Source organism: Lissotriton helveticus, chromosome 4_1 (assembly GCF_964261635.1).
Source record: "Lissotriton helveticus chromosome 4_1, aLisHel1.1, whole genome shotgun sequence".
Taxonomy (NCBI): Eukaryota; Metazoa; Chordata; class Amphibia; order Caudata; family Salamandridae; genus Lissotriton; species Lissotriton helveticus.
This window is the reverse complement of record NC_136063.1, coordinates 1,817,020,866-1,817,026,865: the sequence shown is the minus strand read 5'-3', so window position 1 is coordinate 1,817,026,865 and position 6,000 is coordinate 1,817,020,866.

Sequence of the window (6,000 nt, the reverse complement as noted above, 5' to 3'; positions counted from 1 at the left end):
CTTATTAATTACCACAGAAACTCCACAGTTTTTTTCATTACATACTCCTACTGTTCCAACTGCCATTTAATTACCACACTTCATCTGACTGCAGCAGAACCTCCTCTCACCATGTTTTCTGTGTGGATTGTTGGACATAGTTATATCCACTGGGCTCAAAGGTATGCTGATAACAGAAATTTACACAACCTCAATTTACAAAATGTGGAAATCAACGGGATTGGCCACAGAGGATTAAGATGTCACCAATTGATACCATTGGTGAAAACCTTTTTGCATTTGCCAAAACCTGACCTGTTAATTGTGCACTGTGGAGGAAATGACTTGGGCACTTTGACTGGGGTAGGTCTGGAAATGCTTTTAAAAGACACCTTTGACCAATTGATGGCACTTTTTCCTCAAACTGCCTTGGTATATTCAAATATATGCCAAAGACAGAAATGGAGGTGGTCCAACCAATTTTGTCGACAAATTGAGAAATCGAGGAAGCATGTAAATAAGTCTGTTTCAGCTTACATGAGAGACCATGGAATGGGCTCCATCTACAACAATAACTTGCGTTACTACATGCCAGATATCTACAGAGGAGATGGAGTTCACTTCTTAGATGAGGGGAACAGAATTTTCATCCTGAATTTAAGACTATGTATTGGTACCTACTTGTAGGTACCTAAATCAGCCACAGGACCCAAAAGCTCTTTTCAGAGCTACCCTACATCTGATCACTCACAATTATTATTTTACTCTAACTTTTTTCACTAATTTTCACCAAAGTACGCTCACCGGAGCGCTACCAGTACGCGCACCGGACGCTAACCGTGCAAAAATTTGGAAACAAATTGTTTTTTTTCGCACATATGGGCCTCCTCAGCCACCCTCAGAAAACCTAGGGGGTCAGGATACGTCTACCGTGCCCCCTTCTACCCATTCTCAACATTATTTGCCCTCCATCTTGTATCTCAAATCTACCGAAACACAAAATGGAGGACTCCCGTAACGCTGCCGGTTCGCGTACCGGGGCGCGCACCGGGAAGCGCTCGCTCAAAAAAGGTGGGAAAGTAATATACAGAAAAACCACTGGAGACACTTTCACCAAATATAGATTAGCTCATACTACATACCAATCCCTACCATTTTCACAAATTTGGTTGGAATTCCATTTAGCCATTTAGCCGGTAGACCTCTCTAAATACCCTGAGGTAAATTACTTCACAAAACACATCTGAAGTGTTGGAATTGACAACCAATTAAAATGTTACTTTCATTTTCTACTTTTTTTACCTGACATTTGATTGGTTATGTACCTGAATATATATAAAGAAAGAGAGAGAAACACAGCCATTTTGACTACTACTTCCTGAACTACATTGCAAGATCATTTTCACTGACAACTTAAACTTGTTTTTAAAAGGTAAGATGTTATTTTATAAATTTGAAAAAATTTTCAGATAGTTATATACTATCCCTCTGTAAGAGTTAGACATTGAGAAAGGCTTGTTTATTATAATTATGGATTGATTTAGGTTTCTGTGGTATAATTATGAATTTACTTAGGCTTTTTCACAGGCACTTTTTAATAGTACTACTTCACGCCTGAAAAGTACCTGTCTGAACTTAAACCCAACAGTGCCCTATCTCTACTGATATATTTATTTTTTATGCAAATTTCAGCACAAAAATGGAAGGAGAACAGAACGTTTCCTTTGAAATTGTCCTAGAGATGAACAATGAGGAAATCATTGAACCCATTGACTTGGAATTCATGGATGAATCACGAGACCATGAACTTCTACAATGTGTAGAATCTGTGGATTTCTTACTTCAATATGAGGACGGTCAAATGTGGGAAGTTATGTTCAGTCAAAAAGAAGACATATCAGACAGTCAAATGTTAGACGTTCTATTAAATTTTGAAAAAGAATCAGAAAAATAAATTTATATTTAATAATCAAAAATTGTTCGAATCTTTAATCATTTTTATATCTAATTCATAAACTAGTACCAAATTGATTATAATGTAAAGTGAGACTTATAGTATACTGTGCAACTTTATATTATCCCCAATGTGTATTTAACATCTCTTTATCATCTCCTGCCTCCATATTGTTTCTGCTCTCCTGACACACTATGGTATGAATTCCATATTCCACAATTACGAACAATCAAAAAACATACAATATTTAAAAAGTCTATCATTCTTTTTTCCTTATATTACGCTCCCCGGACCGCTTCCCGGTGCGCGTACCGGGCGCTCCCCACGCAAAAAAACCAATTTTTTTTTTCTTTTCCCCCGCAGGGCCCTTTTAAAGCCTCCACATCAAACCTAGGGGGTCAGGGAGGATCTGCTATGCCCCCTTATGGTCATTTACCCCTTTGTTTTGGCCTCCTTTTGTCTCTCGATCCTACCGAGAGACAAGATGGCGGCCACTCCGGACTGTTTAGAATGTTGACAGACACCGGAGAGCCAATCAGCTTCGCTTCGCGAAGTTCCGTTACGCGGCAAGTACGCGAACCGGGGCGCTGCCCGGAGCGCGCTTACAGATATATATATTTTTTTGAACGTTAATTTCTCAAAATCCACTGGAACACATATATTGAGACCTAGCAAAGGCACATCGGGCTACCAGTCCCTACAATTTTGCCAAGTTTCGTGAAAATCCATTCAGCCGTTCGAGCTAAAAGTGAGGCCAACCGCCCTATGGAAAATTGCATGGGAAAAACGTGTTTTGGGACCCCCCTTTTTTCTCGGCCCCCCCTTGAAGAAACCCCCCCCAAATTTTCAGGGGGTGCTCAGAAACAAAATGTTCCATTGTCCTGAACATTTCAGCCAATTCCGTCCTCAAACGCCAAAGTTATTCGACATAGAATTTTCAAAAATCCCATAGAGAAAAAATCCTAACTATATATACCTACTGGCGACCGCCAGTAGGTAATATATATATACCCGTACACCCAGTCCAACACCACGAGCTCCCAATCAGCTTGGAGCTCAAACACGGTAAGGAAAGAGGAGGCGACCCAGATTGCAGTGAGCAATTTAGAAGTTTATTTCGTGAAGCTCGCCCGCCAGCTCGCCCGCCAGCATAACGTTTCGGCCTGCCCATATATATATATGAGGATTCATCAATCAGGATCTATAAAGTGCAGCTAATCTCCCGTTATTGTATCCAGGTGCTTGGAGGTCCCGGAGGCTCATTCAAACAGCCGGGTTTTGAGGGTCATTAGGAATTCCGGAAGTGAGGTGATGGGCCGGAGTTGCATTGGGGAGTCTTTTACAGGTCTTTTCTGCGATGTGAAAGAAGGAGCATCCTCTTGTTCTGCTTCAGAAGATTCAGGGAGTGAGTATTGGCAAGAGAAACAGAGGTGGAGATTGGTTTTCTCAATGGTGGGTGGAAGTTCAGATGGTGGCTAATGTAGGTGGGTCCTTGGTTGTGTAGAGCCTTATGTACATGGGTCAGCAGCTTGAAGTGGCATCTCTTCTATATGGAAACCAGTTGAGTTGCCTGAGGTGGGGTGTGATGTGGGTTCATCTGGGAAGGTCGAGTAGGAGTCTGGCTGCGACGTTCTGTTTACTATGAAGTCTCTGTAGGAGGTGTGCGGCTATTTATATATATATATCACATTAGTTTAAAAATTAGAGCGTTCTGATTGGCCGAGGGGGATTTTTTTCACTGGGGTCATCTCAGTCCTGTGGGAGTGAGACGGCCAGTGGGAGAAAGAACTATAATTGGCTGGTTGCAGCAAAAAAAATGTGCTGCAGCCATTACAGGTATCCAGGGACTTTGTCCTCAGTCCTGAAATATTGAAACAAAATATATAAGGGGGCAGGTAGCCCTTGTAGGGTGAGAGGCACTCTGGAATCCCGCTGATGTCAAAATTGAAAACAATTTGGTTTTTTCCACTATCTCAGGGGACTGCCAAGGAATTACAGAAAAAAATTGGCGGCTGCCACTGCTTTTTTTTTAATAACATGACTCCAGGATGGGCCATGGCCCGAGTGTCAATATATAAAATTGTTTGGGGAGGGGGCCGTGCATGGGGGCTCCAATTACTGAGCACTACAGCGCACTACATACCCGTGAGGGTCTCAAGGTGCTAGTGGCGGAGCTGCTACTGTTCAAAGAGCCAGATCTTGAGAAGTTTTCTTAAGATCAGAAAATCTTCGATCTGCCATAGGCGGATGGGGAGGGTGTTCCATGTCTTGGCAGCGAGGTGGGAGAATGATCTGAAGCCGGGGGTCACTATTCGGATGCGGGGAATGGTGGCGAGGGCACCGTCTGCAGAGCGGAGCTGGCGGGTGGGGGTGTAGAGGCTGAGTCGGCTGTTAAGGTATGTTGGTCCGGTGTTGTTGAGTGCCTTGTGTGCAGAGGCGTTCTGGATGCTTTGGAGCCATCTCAAGAGTTTGGCCCAGGCTTCTGCGTAGAGGGAGTTCCTGTAGTCCAGTCTACTGCTGACGAGGGCCTGGGTGACCATCCTTGTTGTTTTGGTGGGGATCCACTTGAAGATCCTGCGGAGCATGCGGAGGGTGTTGAAGCAGGAGGAGGAGACTGCGTTGACCTGCTTCGTCATGGAGAGGGTAGAGTCGAGGCTGACCCCTAGGTTGCGTGCGTGGTCGGTGGGTGTTGGCGGTGTCCCTAGTGCCATCGGCCACCAGGAGTCAGCTGTTCCTCATCCAGTCGGTGACGGCCTTCATTCCTTCATGGAGGTTGGTTTTAGTGGTGTGGGGGTCCTTGGTGAAGGAGAGGATCAGCTGGGTGTCGTCGGCGTAGGAGACGATGTTGAGGTTGTGCCGTCGTGCGACGTAGGCGAGCAGTGCCATGTAGACGTTGAACAGTGTTGGACTGAGGGGTGAGCCTTGGGGTACGCCGCAGATGATCTCAGTGTCTTCGGAGCGGAAGGGGAAGAGGTGAACGCTCTGTGTTCTGCCGGAGAGGAAGGAGGATGTCCAGTCAAGGGCTTTCTCTTGGATTCCAGCGTCGTAGAGGTGTGTTCGTAGTGTGCGGTGACAGACCATGTTGAAGGCGACTGACAGGTGCAGGAGGAAGAGGGCGGCGGTTTCTCTGTTGTCTAGCAGGGTCCTGATGTCATCGGTGGCAGCGATGAGGGCAGTTTCGCTGCTGTGGTTGCTGCGGACACCGGACTGGGACGGGTCCAAGATGCTGTTCTCCTTGAGGAAGCAGGTCAGTTATTTGTTGACAGCCGTTTCGATGACCTTCACATGGAACGGGAGCAGGGAGATGGCCGGAAGTTCTTGAGGTCCTTGAGGTCCGCCTTGGGTTTCTAGAGTAAGGCGTTGATCTCTGTGTTCTTCCAGCTCTCTGGGAAGGTGGCTGTCTCGAAGGAGATGTTGATGGTTTTCCAGAGATGGGGTGCGATAGTGCTGCTGGCTTTGTTGAAGATGTGGTGTGGGCAATGGTCTGTTGGGGATCCTGAGTGGACGGTGTTCATGATCTTGATGGCGTCATCGTTGTTGATGTTAGTCGAGGAGAGTAGGCGGTTGGTGTGGGTGGTGTATGTGAGAGCGGGGATCTCAGTGGTTGTCGGGAAGGTCACAGTGCCGAAGCTGTCGTGGATGCCTGCGATCTTGTGATGGAAGAAGGTGGCCAGCGAGTGGCACAGGTCTTGTGAGGGTGAGATGTTGTTGGTGTTGGAGCTAGGGTTGGAGAGTTCCTTCACAATGCTGAAGAGATCTTTGCTGTTGTGTGTGTTGCTGTCTAGCCAGGTTTTTGAAGGAGGTTCTTTTGGCAGATCTGATGAGGTGGTGGTGTCTGCGAGTCGCGTTCTTGTGGGCTGTGTAGCTTTCCTGTGTTCGCGGGTCCAGTTTTTTTCGAGTTTTCAGCAGGTTTGCTTGGAGGCCTGGAGGTCTTCAGTGAACCAGCTGGCTTTCTTGCTGCTGTGGGTGTTGAAGGGCTTCTTGAGCGTGGCGAGGGTGTTGGCGCAGTCGTTAAGCCACTGTCTGAGGTTGAGAGCGGCAGTGTCAGGGTCGGTTGGGTCTGTGGG